This window comes from Lutra lutra, chromosome 3 (genome assembly GCF_902655055.1).
Source record: "Lutra lutra chromosome 3, mLutLut1.2, whole genome shotgun sequence".
NCBI classification, from domain to species: Eukaryota; Metazoa; Chordata; class Mammalia; order Carnivora; family Mustelidae; genus Lutra; species Lutra lutra.
In genome coordinates this window covers 100700601-100716214 of record NC_062280.1, presented here as the reverse complement: position 1 = coordinate 100716214, position 15614 = coordinate 100700601, and the positions used below count along the sequence as shown (strand labels likewise).

Here is a 15614-nt window from a genome sequence, read left to right as displayed (position 1 = left end):
TTTTTAATTTCTGCTGTTCTAATTGTGTAGCGACCAATAGAGTTTTTAATTTCAGTGATGATTTCCAAGGGTTCTATTTGAATCTTTTCCATATCTGTTTAATTATTTACAGTAATTTCTCATTCCATGCCTATTTTTGTTTGTCAGCCGTTATTTCTTTAGGCATTTCATATGTATTACTTTATATTCTATATTTAATAATCTTAGTTTAAACCCTTAGAAATCTAGATATGTTTGTTATTTCTGCAGATGCTCAATTGTGCTGGTTTATAGCTTATATGTTTATTACTTTGATTTTTGTTATAGACTCACATTTGGTTGGATTTAATGTGTATGATTCCTGAGAGACAAAAAAATGAAGATTTCCTCTACATAGGATTTGGACTGCTCATGCTGGCAGCCAGAGTTTGCTGCTGACTTGGGATCCCTTTAGCCTTCCTTCAGGATCTGAACCAAATGTAGAATTTTCAGTTTCACTTACAGCATTTTAGTGAGAACCCCCACATTAGTTTCCAATCTCAGCACTTACAAGCATGAATGCCCCAAAGTAAACCAGGGTTTCTAAATTGCTGATTTTTTTTTTTTTTTAGTTTTAGCTAATTATTGTTGTTGTGAGTTTGGTTAGCTCACTGGAGAATTCCTTTCTTAAAATTTTAGTAACTTAGTGAAATATATGTTTGTTACAATGGACCTAAGATTTTTATTTTGTAGTAGGAGGGTCTTTCTGAGCACCTCTTCTGTGATATTACCAGAGACATATGTCCTGGACTCCATTTCTCATCTCTGCTGTGGTTGCCCCTTAGTAGTGCTTCGTTAGACAAATAATGCTCACTTAATGGATGAACAAATCAAGGAATGAATACATTAATGAAAATTGTAGGTAAATGACTCAGTTCATAATCTCTTTGGGATATATCAAGATACTTACAGCTTGCTCTTAGAAAATTTCCCTTCAAAACACTGAGGGAAGCTATGGTGCTCTTCCCATTAAAATTTTATACATACTCCCCAACACACATATCTACATGATTTTACCATCACAGCAATACAATTACTATATGGTAAAAATAGATCAAGACCATAAAGTATAATTTTTAAAGGCTGATGATGGTCAAAGGTTATCCTACCTATGAAACAATAAAAATCAAAAGAAAAAAAAAAGAGAGAAGTGTGATATGTTACAGGCAGCTAATCTTCTGAATATATAGAGTTGGTGATTCCTGATTGAAATAACTGACCCAATACAGACATATCATTTGAAACCAGGTTCGTTCAAAAGCTAGAATCATACCTCTGCAGCCAAGACAGTGTATTTGTTATATTACAAAAGCCTAACCTTTCAAGGTCATAGCAGATAACATTTTTTCTTCCAATATTCTTGTTATACTCAGTATAATGAAGTCTTATCTCCTTCAGAATTACACACATAAATCGAAAATTTAAGCAAAAAGCATTGCATTGATAGGTAGAGGACTGAGATACTTTCCTACTCAGTGTAATTGGTAGCTTATTTAACTTTTGATTCCTTTCTTAATACATCAAAATATTATTCATCTGTGGCAACAATACTTTTTTTTAAGGCAAAATAAATACTATGAACTCATCTTCTTCATATTTCTTTTGGTAATTCTGACGCACTGTTGGCCTTCATGGGCATAAACATCATTAATTTAAAAAAAAATAAAAACCTTTACATCATAAACAGTAATGTCAGCACTTCTAACTTACTGACCACATAAATAATAGTTGCATGGCAAAGGTAACCAATACCAAAGACTTGAGGAAATGTGTTCTTAAAAAAGACTGGAAGAATTCTAATTTCTCTCTAGGCATAAACTTTAAGTGTTGTTTTGTTTTGTTTAATTTTATGGATGAATCTTAATGCCAGTAAAATTCAGATCAAAACTGGTTTAGCTTTTTGGTGTTTTGGTGTTTTGTTTTTTTTTTTTTCCTCCTCAGAATAACTAGCCTAGAAAGAAATCTGCATGTAATAGAAACATGATAAAAAAAAATAGCAATTTAGGAGACTGGCAATTGCAAGGAAATGAAAAACACAGTGAGATATGTCAAGCACTGCAGTATAAATAATAGAAAAAATATGCAGTTTTTCAGATTAAATAAACTATCCTTCCCTTTTTTTTTTTTTTTTTTTTTGATGTTCACCACAATACCATTTAGCACTCCAGTTTGAGGCATCTAAGTAACTATTTAAGCAGTATTTACCAAAAGTAGTTTCATAAAGAAGCAAGCCTTTGAGCCCCACAAAACACATTTTCTAGTATTTGATGTGCTCTGTGGAGTGTTCCAGATTTTAAAATGTCTTTCTGCAAAAAAAGCAGGTATGTGAAATCAATACAAAGGAAAGAGTAGCCAGGATCCAAGATGTTATCAGAGACGTGACAATGATGAGATCACCTGAAGAATAATGTATAGGAAAAGAAGGAAGAAGGAAGTGCAGGGGGCTGCCACTCTCAGACTTGGCTGAAATTCCTTAGTTGGCCTAAGGCTGGAGTCCACACATGCCAAATCCTAAGATAGTTGCTACCCATTCTCCCGTTCTCAGTCCCATCGCCACAGGGATAGGCAGCATTATAAATGTGCCAATCAAACAGGATCCTTTCTTTGGTTTTCAGAATTCTTTATTAACATACTCAAATTTTTCCTGATTGGAACTTACCATATATAATTGAGTATGCAGTTTTGTTAGTGTTTTTTAATCTTTGTAAAGCACAAAAACTATGATCTTCACTTCCGGAAATTATTTCAGGAGAAAAACATGTTAGATCAGGATATAGAAACACTGTCCAAAAAAGTCTGACCAACTTTAGAATTTGTTTTGTCAGAGGTGTATACTTTGATCTATAAACTTCGAGTGGGCTCTTCAGAGAACCCGTGTATAGCGCCCCCTGAAGGTCATTAGAGGAAAACAGAGAGATCCCTGACTGACTAAATCATGTCAGTGGTTTTTTCTTAACACTTGGGATCCCAAGTCACTTAGCAGCACACAAAAGACCATCTTTTATGATTTTGTCTCCTTCTGATCTCCAGATTCATTTTTCAATCTTTCCTCATGTGTTTTCACTAGCTCCAGCTAGAGTGGCCTGCAGGATCTCCAAAAGCGCCAGCCCTTTCATAGCCTGATGCCCTTGAACGTAGCACTGTATCTTCCTCGAAGGTCTATTCTTTGATTTTTTTTTATCTGAAAAATTTCTACCAACCTAGAAAGACTCACATCAGGACTCAGCTCCTTCCTGTATCCCACATCTGGGTGAAATGCCTATTTCCTGATCTCCCAACAGCACATATATCCGGTGCTTTCATAATGCTTACCAAACCATACTTTTTAAACTAATTAACTCATCTGTTTCTCCACTGAATTTTGGAAAAACCTGCTTCTCTCATCTCTGTACCCTCAGTACACATCAGACCCTCAGACACATCAGAGAAACGCAAGGAAGGAAAGTATTTCACAGGAGTTTTTCCACTATTTTGTGTAGGTCAGAAATAATCTCTTGTGCCCAGCACCATTTTTATTCAGACAACGATTAAAGCTCCACTCAGGGTGTTATGTTATGGATCCGTTCTGATGCTGCCTCATAACATCTAATTGTTCGATTTGTCTGTCTAGTTATTGGCAGCCTGCTGGGTGTTAGGAGGGAAACTCACAGCTATTTTAAGAGCTACTTATTGAGTCAGCCCTGAAAGTTTTGTTTATCATTTTCTGTATTCTGCTTCCTTTTATATTCCTTGGGACCACTTAAAAGCATTTAAAGCCATCTTCCAATTTATTTTTCCAATGTATATTTCCAGCTGAGTTCTTTTTTATTACTTCGTAGTTCGTCTTGCAGAATTCTCAGACGGGCTTTGAGAAGGGTTCACATCACATTATTTCAGCTTCTTAGCTGTTTATAACATTATACTGAGGAATGCAACAGGAGGGAGAAGAAAGTCAGATTCTCTTTGAGAGGTTAGACAGGACTGCATAGCAATTAGATTAAACAGAAGAAAAGACGTAGAAGCAGAGATATCCAGTTAGATTCTTGATCTAATGTTTAGGGCTTCCTCCAAAGCTGCCGTTTGAGAGGAGAAAATCTCTGTTAGGAATTTATCCTGACTTCAAGAACGTGCCAAGCCATGGAATTAAAACTAGGAAAGGAGTTGATACAGAAAACGCAAATAAAAGCAGTGACTCAGAGGAGGTGTAGCAGCTGCTTCTTGGATTCTTCTGCTGTGCTTAGAAAGGGGAGAATCAACCTTCAAGTAAGAGGAAGTGGCAGCTAGCATAGTGCTATTTCTGAGCCCCCAAACTGGTGCCACTATTTGCTTTTCTGTCATTGTGGGGCTGTAACCCATATGGATGTGCAATAGAGGAGAACTGGTCACATTAGGGAAAAGAGAAAATACGTGCATTTCCTTATTAGAAGACTTCTTAGGGCACTTCCCCTGAGTTTTGAATCCCTCAGAGGGGTTCTGGCAAGTGGTCATGCAGTTCCCAAGCAGTGGCATGGTGAGAAGCACTAAGTTGGCTTTTGGACTTCTGCAGATTTGGCTAATAAGGAGACAATGGATTTAAACCATTTATTATTCCCATCACAAGTGGGCAACATAAACTCCATGCTTTCCTGGGTCCCCCTTTCCTCCCAGGTTCCATGCAGGTGATGAGTGATGGCCCAGTTGTCTGTGTTACCTCAGAGAAACACTGAGTTTAGAAAATCTCCAGTCTTATGATAGAACTGCCAGTAAACCCAACTATCCTCCCTTATATCTTCTCCATCAACAGATGAATGGATAAAGAAGATGTGGGATATATACACAGTGGGATATTACTTAGCCATCAGAAAGGATGAACACTTAGCATTTGCATCTATGTGGACGGAACTGGAGGGGATTAGGCTGAGTGAAATAAGTCAATATATGCATATGTGAGTTTACAAATTTTAATAACGTATGGTTTCATTCATAGGTGGAATATAAGAAACAGAGAGGAGGATCATAGGGCAAGGGAAGGAAAACTGAATGAGAAGTAATCAGAGAGAGAGAAAAACCATGAGAGACTTAACTATTAGAAACAAACTGATGGTTGCTGGAGAGTAGGTGGATGGGGGGATGGGGTAATTGGGTGATGGGCATTAAGGAGGGCATGTGATTTGATGAGCACTGGGTGTTATATGCAACTGATGGATTGCTGAACTCTGCATCTGAAACTAATGATGTACTACCTGTTGGCTAGTTGAATATAAATTTTAAAAAGTAACATTACCTTTATTAACCAGAAATATAAACAAATCTCTTCAGGGAGGAGAGGAAGCTTTTCTACTTTACTCTCTTGGAATGTCTCCTTATATAAATATTCTCAAATTGACATTCTTGAATTCTTAAAATCTTTTGCTCAGAAGACAGTATGAAGATCTGAAAGATGTAGAGAGAATTATCTCCCAACAGGGATATAATATGTAGTATTTTCCAAATTCATGTAAATCACTAAAATTATCCTTCTTTCTTTTTTTTTCCATAAGCATTTTCTCCAGTAAGTGCTCTTTTAGCATGTTCTTTGAAATGTATGGGTGGAGGGATTGCACAAAGGGCTCAGAATCAGATAACTTGGTTTAAAGGACAACTTAAGACATTCTAGTTATGTGATCTTGAGCAAGTTTCATAAGTCATATGAACTTCAATGTTGAGGAAAGTGACAAAAAACTGAAACATTGTGACAAAGTCTATGAATATGATATACCCAATAAAATGTCAAAATAGCCAAAAAGAACTGTTTGTGTTCATTCCTCTGCTTGACTGCTTTTTTAAAAAAATCCTTTTTGTTTCTGAGGTATCTTTATTTTCTCAGAGTTTTATGTACTTATTCATTTTCAGAGAGTTCTTCAAAATTTTTCCAAAACATCCTGTAAGAACAGTATTACTCTCTACAAAGTCAGAAATTGAGTCGTGTCTCTTTTTCTTTCCCTTTTTAATACAAATTTCACTCATTTTAATGATATGGATTTTTTTTCTCTCAAATGAGATTAAAAATACAATTTTGGCAAATCACATTATTACCCTAAGTTAAATAATTAGATTTCCGGGTACAGTCAGTGTATCTTACTTAAATCAGGTTTCCCAGAAGCAGGGCCTGAAAAGAAGGAAGATGAGTAAGTAGGACATGAGTAAGCTCTGAAGACAACCAGTAAGGAATGGAGGGAACTGGAATATGGCCAGATTAGAAGCTCAACGAAGACCTGGTTTGGCTGCCAACTAGTATCATTGAGCTTCTTCCCACAGGGAACTCTGGAGCTTAGGTAGGTAGTGCCACCTGATTTATCTCACCTCCAGGTAAGGAAGCTGGCCTTTTGCTTGTAGTATCAGGTGGATGGGGGCTGCAGGACACCTTTGGAGGGGAGGGTATGCTCTCCCAGCTACTTCCCTATAGGCTAAGGACAACTCCTAAAGGAAGGAAGCAACTGCCCACCATTAGCAAAGAGGTAAAAAGGACCTGAGTGCGCCAGCAACATATTCTCTTGTAGGTGGAGACCAAGAAGAAAGACTTCAGTAGCAGCAGCATTAATGTAAGAGAGTGGATCACTCAGGAAACAGTGATGATAGTACAGATGGAGCTAAGTGGGTGGATGTAGGATTTTTAAAATAACGAGTGTTAAAGCTAAGAACTACCAATCACCTCTCTCTCTGTTGGTGTCTCTTCCTTCTATTTGATCCCAAATATTATTTCTCCTTTTCAAATTCTTCCATCTGCTTCAATTCCCATAAATCTCTTAGTTGCTAACTATTTTGCCTGGCACTTTGACTTTGTGTTTTATTCTGACCCTCCAGTTGGCAATTCCCCAGGTCCTGTCTATCACACAGCCTTTAGAAATCTCACCTGATGCTCTTGATCTCAACTTATTTCCCTGGCCTCTGACCTAAGACTACCTAAACATTTATAAATCTCTGGTGCTCTGCTTTTCTGGTCCAAATTGCCCACCTTGTCCCCACAACCTTCTAGCTGTGAAGTAGGATAGACAGAGCGAGCTATTTTCAGGCGAGGACCCAAATAACTTTGCAGAGAATCTTGGGCCACTAGTGGCATTCAGAGATAGCAGGAAGAGAAGCTGTAGATAAAACTAAAAAGCTTCTTCTTTTTTTTTCTTTTTTTTTTTTTTTTAAGATTTACAGATCATGGTCTGGAGCTATTTACTGTAGAAACAAAGGTATATGGTGAGTTTTACTGTCTGTAGTATAGAAATATTTCATTGTCTTGTTTCTATGGTATTAACTATTCCCTAATGAAGGATACCAATGCCATCAGGTACATCTAAGAACAGTCATTTTCTTGTCTAATCAAGTCACAAACAGTTTGACCATAACCCAAATGGCTAATTCACAAATGTTTTGGTGCTTAGTATGGAAGGCATTAATTATCTGGAAGTTTTACTTTTCTGGGTGATTCCCTCTTTCTCCTAAATGGGATCAATATATGCAGTTACTGTAATAAAAGTTTGATTAAGTAGAACACTTGGAAAGTGGTCTTTTCGATGACTTCGAAATTAACCCAATTTGTCTCAATAGTCCTGGTGAAACTCCTTTGAAAATGCATTAGTCCATTTCTTGTCTTGCAAATGGAGCCTTTGAAAATAATTGACTTTTTGTTTTATAACTGAAAATCTTACTGGACCACAAGGTTATCTGAACATCAATTTTCACTTAACTAGATTACAGATATGAAAGGGATAGGAGGTTGCTTTGAATGCTTTTTGAAATTTTTTTTGAATTCTGATGAAACTTTATTTTCCTATCCTTTATGTCATTTTCTGACAAGCCAAGTGTAGACAGTGTACAGTTAATTGAGGTTCCTGCTATTTTCCAGTGTGATTAATCAAGGTTTTGCTGTAAAATAATTCATTTTTCATGTATAGAGACATCTCTAATTTAGCCTTATTTTTTACAGGGTTAGAGGGAAAATGTGAGCCCATACATTTATTTGAAATACAATTAGAATAATGGAAACATCTATATCTCTTTAGCATTAAAGACTGTAGAATGGACAATTAAAAGCTATCCTAGATTAATACTATTAAAATGTCATGAGTAATATAGGCCTGGCCATCTGATTTATCATTCATTATTACTATATAACTTACTCAGAAGCCATATAATGAGGAGGGATGCTAAATGAACACAGCTATGAATTCTTAAGTAGAGGAGGACAAAACCTCAGATTTGCTTCTCAGAAGAAGGACTTCAACTGTTTAACATGTGATTCTCAGGGATGGTAGCTTGCAGATCAGTTCAGCATATGCTGTGTCTACAGCACTTGCAGAAGTGGGGATGGCCAGGCACAGGATTTACAATCTTATGAAGGCGTTGTTTGGTAGAAAGTATGCAAGGTTGAACTGGCTGCACAGATCACAGTGGCAACTGCTTTAACTGATTTATTTCAGGCAAGAGTTCTGGTACTTACCAGAGACTCAGTTGTGTGAATTGGCAGAGGTCTGGATCGAAAGCTAATCAATAGAAATGACTCCTCTTGAAGGACACATGCAGAAAACCATCAAGGCTCTGGAGTCAGGCCACACTGAGAACCATGCATAACACAGAAGGGGACCAAAACCTGCAAGGCCAGCTGCTTAGATTTTATTCTGTAAGATCTCTGGGACTCTGTGGAAATGGTCCCTGCAAAACCTAAATGGGTGTGTGCACTGAGGAGGGGATTATCCGCTATCGACCAACCATATTTCAACCAAAGTGACCCCACCGTTCCCAAGCCTGGCCACACAGCAACACCTAGAAAAAACTTGTTAGAGCAGAATGCTGAGTCCCCATCCTCAGATCCGTTGATTTGGGAGATCTAGGGTGGGTTGTGAAAATTTGCATTTCTAACAAGTTTCAAGATGCTGTTGGTCTGAGGGTCACACCTTAAGAACTATCGAATTCTATTGTATGTCAGGTCCCTTAGTAAGAGCTCATCTGAAGAAAGCATTCCAAAGCTAAAGGGATGTAAACATAAGTGAAAAATGTTGAAAGTACTTACAAAATTAAAAGTCCCTCTGGCATACCTATTTTCCTATTTATACCCTTTCCCCTGAGGTCTCTGATAACTGCACACTTCTGACTGCCCCACTGTGCAAACTTTATTCATCCTTATTTACTTGTGTCCTTCTTCCCTCTTTCCCTTCTCCATATATTGAAGACAATATACAATAGACCCCAGGCCAGGTGCTATGCATTCTAATATAACTAAGCCTTTGAGACGCTCACAATCTGATATGTATACACACTTAATGACTAGTGTGAGAAATACTTCAGCAGAACTTTCCTCATACTGTTTTGCCAAGGAACAATTAATTTTTCCTAGAAGTGTGAATAAATGTTTGACTTAAGAGATAATCCTGGAACTTATTCTTAAATGATGAGTCAAATGTTCTTAGGAAAAAAGAAACAAAAAACAAAAAACAGTGGTGTTTCAGGAAAAAAAAAGACATCATAAGAATATGCTTAGAAATTTCTGAAGATCTGACAGTTGGGGGTGGAAGGAGTTAAGGAGAGAATAGCTTGAGGCAGACATTGTGTTCTTGCCATTTTATCATCTTGGGTTGACGTTTTATGAAGACTGGAGCCCTGTGAGGGCAGGGATGGTGATTTATAATCTTTCTTAAATTTGTTCCCAATTCCCAGTTGTCATTCCCTGGCCCTACTCCATCGAAATTTGGATTTATGGTCAGTGGTGGCGCTCAGACCCCAGAGTTTTGATGACGTTCCCGGGGTCACTCTCAGGCAGCCCGAGCTGAGAGCCACTGTGAAATCAGCTCTGACTCGGAGCTGGTTTTGAAGCACCCCTATCAGGTGACAAATATGGAGGTCTGAACTGAGGTGGTTGTGAAATTCTCTCACCTACGTGTAAATACTTTTTTTTTCCCCTCCTATTTACATGCATGTGTTTCTCCCTTCTAGCTTTGACTATTGCTAACGAAACACCCTTGGATCATGACCCTGATCTTCTAAGATCTACGAAGTCCTTCACACGGAAGCATTCCTGGTTAATTCTTCAGATCCCCAAGTCGTGCTAGACACCTCCCTTTGCCTTTTCCTGAACCAACACACCTCCGTATCTTGTAGGTGATACCTCCCTTGTCACAATTCTTCCTCCCACCAGAGGTTTCTTTCTTCCCTCCTTGCGTCCTCAGAGCCTATTCTAACTCCTGCCACATGGGGCAAATATGCAATAAATATTGACTTCAATTGGTGTTATGAGGGGGAAGATGGCCCACAAAAGATGGTAAGAATACAGTTGGAAAGTAAAAGAAATGGTGAAGAATACATGCTGTGACAACTCTCTACTGTGGCATGTATTCCTTCCAGAGCCTTGGACACCCTGTATCCCCCACCTCTGCTTCCTGTGCCTTGTGGCTCCCTTGTCTGACAACGGGCACCGCTCACCCTGCAGTCTGGGCTCAGAAGAGAGGAGAAGACCTGGAGATTCTAGCTCAGAAGAGATTCCTCATCCCCAACACACACACACACACACCCAGAGTTTTCCCCACATGCGAAATCTTACTTGTTTTCTTCACTGCACTTAATACAGCCTATCATTTGTTTCCTTATTTACTGTCTTTCTTTCACTGTAAAGGCCAAAAGGTCAAAAACTAATCCATGTTAATCACAAATATTATAACCTGTCTCCTAATTCAGTGCTGGGTATCCAAAGAGGGGATTCAGTAAATATTTGTGGGATAAATGAATGAATGAATGAATGAATAAGAAAAAAAAAAAAAAAAGAATACCAATATATATTTGTTTCCCAGTCCTGCTAATTAAAATATTTTGCCAATATATTTATTTAAAGAATTTAGTACCTTATCAACAAAAACAATCCATTAGTCCCACTGGATCATTAAAAAATGATAAATCTGCATTAAATGACCTAATCCAAACTGAAACAGTCACCTCGATGTTTTTACCGAGTTGTTATTCTATCCCAATCTTTCTTTTTTTCTTTGCAAAATAATTTGTGCACTTTACTAACATGAAATTTAACTAAATACAGTCACTTTGTTTGCAAGACTATTTATTTTGCATGCAAATCAAACCCCAGTTTATATTCAAAAACCGTGTTTTCATTTGCTATTTTATTTCATAATCTCATGCAGGTGTTGTTCTTATCCACAGGATACTCAGAGTCTGGTTAATTGTTGTTAATTGTTTCATAATCATTCCTGAGAAAAATCGATGATAGAAATGTCACCTCTGCACACTGGAGCAGGCTATCTTGGCCTCAAACAGACTTTTCTAACCCAGGCTACAAATCACAATTACCTGGGGAACTTTTAAAACAAATACAGATGCCAGGCTTCACTCTCTGAGATTTGAATTTCATTGGTTTGGGGTGGAGCAGGGGATTTCTACTATTTTTAATGCTCCCAGGTGATGTGAATGTGCAGCCAAGGTTGAGAATCAATGACTTAAAGAAAGAATAATAACTCTGCTCCAGCAGACAATGGACCGCTTGCTCTCCAGATTTTGAGGGTTGTTCTGATGTTCAAATCAATCGAAACATCACACATGAAAGGCAGAGAAATTACTGCTACTTGTGCTCTCTGTGCTGGTACCCTGAATAGGCAATGCATATAAAAGACTCGACCTGGGGAGCTGCTACGTCTAGTGATTGGCTCAGAAAGGGAACTGGTTGTGAGCCAAATGAATGGCTACCCATTCCAAGTCTGGCATCCTGTCTCTCTGCCCTGGAAGCTCTGTGGTTCAGCCTCTGCCCATGTTGCTCTCCATTCCTCTAACACCCCTACAACATCCCTCTCTTCTCCTGCTGTTAACAGCCTGCCTTTCCTCCTGGCACCACCCAAAGCCACGATGCCCTAGTTGAAGGGCTACAGGATTGCTCTAGCTCCCTTCCCCATCTCGTAGTCTGAACTATAATTGTTTCTCAAAAAAGTCTTGACCTGAGGGGTGCCTGGGTGGCTCAGTGGGCTAAAGCCTCTGCCTTCAGCTTGGGTCATGATCCCAGGGTCCTGGGAGCAAGCCCCACATCGGGCTCTCTGCTTAGCAGGGAGCCTGCTTCCTCCTCCTCTCTCTCTCTGCCTGCCTCTGCCTACTTGTGATCTCTGTCTGTCAAATAAATAAATAAAATCTTAAAAAAAAATATTGACCTGAGAAACTACCTATGTTCTAAGCATTCCACTAGACATTCCACACTATTTCTTTTAGTCTTTGTACTAATCTTTTTACCCTCTCTACACATACCTAACATCTTCACATTTGTGCCCTTCTCCCCAAGATTACAAATTCTTCAAGGTCAAGTATAATATGAAATATTTCATTGTATTAAGTCCCAAGGCTAAGGGATGGAGAAGAAAGGAAAAGAAGGAAAATTCCCCTATAGAGTCCCTCCCAGAGATAACATTGTATCTTGTTTAACTTTCACAGGAGTCTTGGGTAACTTATCCCACTATCTCCGTTGTATACATTGTATACATATAAAAACTGATGCTCAGAGAGATTAAGTAACTGGATTAAGAAAGCATAAAATCTGAACTCAATTTAGTGACTAGTGGGGAGGAGAACATTAACTTGATGTCTGAGGTGAGAGTGGGTTGGCAAACTTGAGACTTAGTTTTTGCGGAGAAGAAGGGAGAAACTACTAATAAATAACCCACTCCTTTTTCCAGAAGGACTTCCATTTGTTCATCATTCCTGGTCTCTTTCTATTCCTTCATAAAATACACTTTCTTCGGGAGTGATGAGTGATTCACCTAATTGATGGGCTTAACCAAAGGAACTGAATTTGCTCACCCCCGTCTTCTTGTCATTTTCATCAGCAGCTAGCTGCCTGAAGGGAGCACGCATCCCGCCCTGCTCCTTCATGCCATCAGTTTCCTAGAGGCAGGTGCTCATAAGGGGACGTGCGTGGGGTTCAGTGCTGCCTGTGAATGGGTGCACTCTTCTCTCGAGCTCTGGGGCTCAGCCTCAAGAACTTCATAGCTGACTTAATGTCACTTTCACCACCATCAGCTTCATCAGCAAAAGTAACATTGTTTCCTGTCTTTTAACTTTTCTGTCTTTTCTGAATTAGTAGAAAAAAAAAAGGAAGCAAGTGAAAGAAGGGTGTCCTTTAATTTGATCCTTTAAAACATCGGCTCTCTAAGTGCAGTCTGGGACCAACAGCTTTAGTAGCACCTGGGAACCATGCAGAAGTCCGAGCTCTTTGGCTCCATCCCAGACAAACAATCTGTGCTTTGCCTATCCTCCAAGAATAGGAGAAGCACTGCTATGGACAGGGTCTTGAGTGCCGTCTCTTTCGGCTCTGAGACAGCAGGCTCAGCGGCGTTCTTGTCTGGGCAGCTCCAGGCAACAGTCCCAGTCTGTGATCAGGTCCAAGTGGGTCTAGGATGGCTGCTGAGCAGGCAATGATGGTACAGACTGAGAAATGACGGTGGCTAGAGATATGTCATCTATCAGGTCTTTCTTCCAAGCTTTGATCAGAGCAGTTGCCAGATTTTACAGCACTTTGCTTCATTTTCTTGTTCTTTTCTATTGCTGTAGTATTTCAGTGTCTAAAAGGTTGGGAGTCTTTCCCTTTCTCTCTATTTTACAGATAGCTGGAAAGTAAGATTATTATCGTTCCATTGTCATTCCTGGATACACTGCCAGCAGAGGAGGAGGGGGGGAGCACTTCTTCTGGGGAAGGGGCAGCAACCTGTCCTTCTGAGAAGTGACAGCTGAATTCAGTTGGGAGTGGCACAGTCTAAGGCAGTGGTTCTCAAAGTGTGGGCCCCAACCAGTAGTATCCTCTGGGCACATATTAGAAAGGCAGGTTCCTGGCTCTACCCCAGAGTGCTGAATCACAAACTCGGGAACAGGAACCAACAGTTGGGGTTTGGGCAAGCCTAAAAGGCACGCTAATGTGTGAGAGCCCCTGCTGGGGTCTCATGGCTCATTGAGTGGTCTGGCCCAAGAGCAAAAGCATAACCTGGGAGCTTAGAAATTCAGATCTCAGGCCTCATGCCAGACCTCTTGACCTATTCACAATCTGCATTTTAACAAAAATCCCCAGGTAACTGGTGAGCACATTAAAGTTTTAGAAGCACTGGCACGAGTCAAGGATGATAACGCTGTATCAAGGAACCAGAGCAGTGAACGGGATTTTAATGAGGTTTTTATCCCAAGCTACAAACATGTAAGTTACTATCTAAGGAGTGAGGAAATGCATGAAAATGCAGAGAGAGGTGGCTGTGTGGAAACTGAAAATTCTGAGGTGCCTGTTTCAGTCTGGATGCTCTTGGGACCTCAGGCTAATTCCATTCGTTAATGCCTCTCCCCTGTGTAACTCACTTGGGCCTAGACAACTGTCAGGGGCTACTGTACCTCATTCCACTACAGGAATCTGCACAGGCCACCTTTGTAGATCTGCATTAAATTTCCAACCAGCTTCTTTTGGAATTCTTCTCACAGCAGGGCAGGCCCCCCTAGATGTCCACAGAAGGTCATTTCTCAGCCCAAACAGGTAGCGGCCTGGGATCAATAAGGACCAAATCAACACTGAGCATTTAAACAGGTGACTGGAGTGTGAATAAGTAGTTGGAGAAATTGTAAAAAGGTCAGGTAGCAAGTACTAGCTTTGTAACTAGCAAAGGTGCTTGTACAAATTTGGCATTTCACAGAACCTGCAGGCTGAGTTTGATTAGTTATTAAAATTATGGTCAGCCAGTGGGGAGAATCATGATAATTGGTATAGGTCACAGACAGTCAAAAGTGTCTCTCCCAGTGGGATTAAACCTATTAAAATTTGTTATTTAAATCTCTTTGCCATTTCCACATTCTGCTCACATGCAAAATGACTTGTCCCAATCTTGGTCTCCAAGGAAGAATGCAAACATCTTCCATTGTTCTTTGTTTGGTGCTAATTAACATTTTCAAGAGGATTGACTTAGATGCAGTTCTGTATATCCCAAAGCAATCACTCCATTCAACTTCCAGATCATAGCTTTATCTCATTAAAGAATTAGCTTTTAATATTCAGAATGCTTAGATTATTTCAACTGGTGCTTCCAAAACTTGTAATTACACACAAATCATCTGCAGCCTTATGCCATCAGCGCTGAGGGGAGCAAGTGCTTTTTTGAGAGGGAAATCCCTTCCTTCTCCTTTTAGTCTTGTGCTTTGGAATAATGCAACCTGTGTTTCCAGCCAGTTGGACAACGTGGACCGATTCAGTAGAACAGAATTGGCATCCACAATGTCTCCGAAACCTAGCAGATACTGGGAACCGTTGTGGAGGTGTCAAGAGTATTGATTCCCGGGGTGCCTGGGTGGCTCAGTCACTGAGTGTCCAACTCTTCATTTCCGCTCAAGTCATGATCTTGGGGTCCTGGGAGGGAGCTCTGCTTGATGATTCTATCCCCTGTCTCCCTGCTGCGGGCGTGTGGGTAGTGCACATATGTGCGCACCCTCTCTCTCTCAAATAATAAAATAAATAAATCTTTAAAAAAATATATTGGTGCCCATTCTGCCTCCAACATATTCATTTCTATGGTCTGAAGCTGAATCCAACTACCATTTTTTTTTTTTTTAAACAGCTTCCAAAATTCTGGTGTCATTGCGCAAATTACCCTCCTCTTCTC

At 39.6% G+C, this 15614-nt stretch overlaps 1 protein-coding gene and 1 pseudogene across 1 annotated transcript in view; both read right to left on the bottom strand.

The window, feature by feature from the left end:
* The window catches only part of DPP10 (dipeptidyl peptidase like 10), a 1393698-nt gene that overhangs the window by 1037291 nt on the left and 340793 nt on the right, over positions 1–15614 (bottom strand). The window lies entirely within an intron of this gene.
* LOC125094931 (nucleophosmin-like) overlaps positions 9664–15614 on the bottom strand; it is a 96198-nt pseudogene continuing 90247 nt past the window's right edge.